A 2,500-nucleotide genomic window follows, 5' to 3' on the forward strand; every position below is an offset into this window, starting at 1 on the left:
CGTGGGATTTCGCTGGGGACGGTTTCTAAGTTCAAGTTGGGACGGGGGGCACCGAGGTGAGTGGTGGTTGTCCCCGAAAAAGCCCTCCCCTTTTCCGTAGCCCCGTTTAAAGTTTTGTTTGGGCTCCTGTTCAGCGGGGAAGCGCGTGCGCGTGGCAACCTTGACACGCCCGTGTTCCCCTGGACCAGACCTTTCTAACGCCGCCTGAGTTAAGGTGCTACGACGTCCCCAAGTGGGGATGCCTGTAGATGAGCACATTTTCCCAACTTTGAATGTAAGTTTCCAGTATCATTGAAAATGTGGCCTCAAACGAGCAGTTTTGCCCCCGAACGTGGGATTTGGCTGGGGACGGTTTCTATATTCAAGTTGGGATGGGGGGCACCGAGGTGAGTGGTGGTTGTCCCCGAAAAAGCCCTCCCCTTTTCCGTAGCCCCGTTTAAAGTTCTGTTTGGGCTCCTGTTCAGCGGGGAAGCGCGTGCGCGTGGCAAACTTGACACCCCCGTGTTCCCCTGGTCCAGACCTTTCCAACGCCGCCTGAGTCAAGGTGCTACGACGTCCCCAAGTGGGGATGCCTGTAGATGAGCACATTTTCCCAACTTTGAATGTAAGTTTCCAGTATCATTGAAAATGTGGCCTCAAACGAGCAGTTTTGCCCCCGAACGTGGGATTTGGCTGGGGACGGTTTCTATATTCAAGTTGGGATGGGGGGCACCGAGGTGAGTGGTGGTTGTCCCCGAAAAAGCCCTCCCCTTTTCCGTAGCCCCGTTTAAAGTTTTGTTTGGGCTCCTGTTCAGCGGGGATGCGCGTGCGCGTGGCAACCTTGACACGCCCGTGTTCCCCTGGACCAGACCTTTCTAACGCCGCCTGAGTTAAGGTGCTACGACGTCCCTAAGTGGAGATGCCTGTAAATGAACACCTTTTCCCAACTTTGCACGTTTCCAGCTTGAGAGGAAAAGGGGCTTAAAATTCACAGTTATTCGCCCGAACGTGGGATTTCGCTGGGGACGGTTTCTAAGTTCAAGTTGGGACGGGGGGCACCGAGGTGAGTGGTGGTTGTCCCCGAAAAAGCCCTCCCCTTTTCCGTAGCCCCGTTTAAAGTTTTGTTTGGGCTCCTGTTCAGCGGGGAAGCGCGTGCGCGTGGCAACCTTGACACGCCCGTGTTCCCCTGGACCAGACCTTTCTAACGCCGCCTGAGTTAAGGTGCTACGACGTCCCCAAGTGGGGATGCCTGTAAATGAACACCTTTTCCCAACTTTGAATGTAAGTTTCCAGTATCATTGAAAATGTGGCCTCAAACGTGCAGTTTTGCCCCCGAACGTGGGATTTGGCTGGGGACGGTTTCTAAATTCAAGTTGGGATGGGGGGCACCGAGGTGAGTGGTGGTTGTCCCCGAAAAAGCCCTCCCCTTTTCCGTAGCCCCGTTTAAAGTTTTGTTTGGGCTCCTGTTCAACGGGGATGCGCGTGCGCGTGGCAAACATGACACGCCCGTGTTCCCCTGGACCAGACCTTTCTAACGCCACCTGAGTTAAGGTGCTACGACGTCCCCAAGTGGGGATGCCTCTAAATGAAGCCAATTTCTCCTATTTGAATGCACTCTCCCAGCCCAGAGAGGCATGTGCCTTAAAATTCACAGTTATTCACCCGAACGTGGGATTTTGTTGAGGACGGTTTCTAAATTCAAGTTGGAACAGGGGGCACCGACGTGAGTGGTGTTTGTCCCCTAAAAAGCTCTCCCCTTTTCCGTAGCCCCGTTTAAAGTTTTGTTTGGGCTCCTGTTTAGCGGGGATGCGCGTGCGCGTGGCAACCTTGACACGCCCGTGTTCCCCTGGACCAGACCTTTCTAACGCCGCCTGAGTTAAGGTGCTACGACGTCCCTAAGTGGAGATGCCTGTAAATGAACACCTTTTCCCAACTTTGAATGTAAGTTTCCAGTATCATTGAAAATGTGGCCTCAAACGAGCAGTTTTGCCCCCGAACGTGGGATTTGGCTGGGGACGGTTTCTAAATTCAAGTTGGGATGGGGGGAACCGAGGTGAGTGGTGGTTGTCCCCGAAAAAGCCCTCCCCTTTTCCGTAGCCCCGTTTAAAGTTTTGTTTGGGCTCCTGTTCAGCGGGGATGCGCGTGCGCGTGGCAACCTTGACACGCCCGTGTTCCCCTGGACCAGACCTTTCTAACGCCACCCGAGTCAAGGTGCTACGACGTCCCTAAATGGGGATGCCTGTAGATGAGCACATTTTCCCAGCTTTGAATGTAAGTTTCCAGCATCATTGAAAATGTGGCCTCAAACGTGCAGTTTTGCGCCCGAACGTGGGATTTTGTTGAGGACGGTTTCTAAATTCAAGTTAGCATAAGGGGCACACGTGTGAGTTGTTATTTTCCCAGGATTGATGGTTTCCAATTCGGTAGCTCCGTTTAAAGTTTTGTTTGGGCTCCTGTTTAGCGGGGATGCGCGTGCGCGTGGCAACCTTGACACGCCCGTGTTCCCCTGGACCAGACCTTT

Source organism: Osmerus mordax, unplaced genomic scaffold (assembly GCF_038355195.1).
Source record: "Osmerus mordax isolate fOsmMor3 unplaced genomic scaffold, fOsmMor3.pri Scaffold_67, whole genome shotgun sequence".
Taxonomy (NCBI): domain Eukaryota; kingdom Metazoa; phylum Chordata; class Actinopteri; order Osmeriformes; family Osmeridae; genus Osmerus; species Osmerus mordax.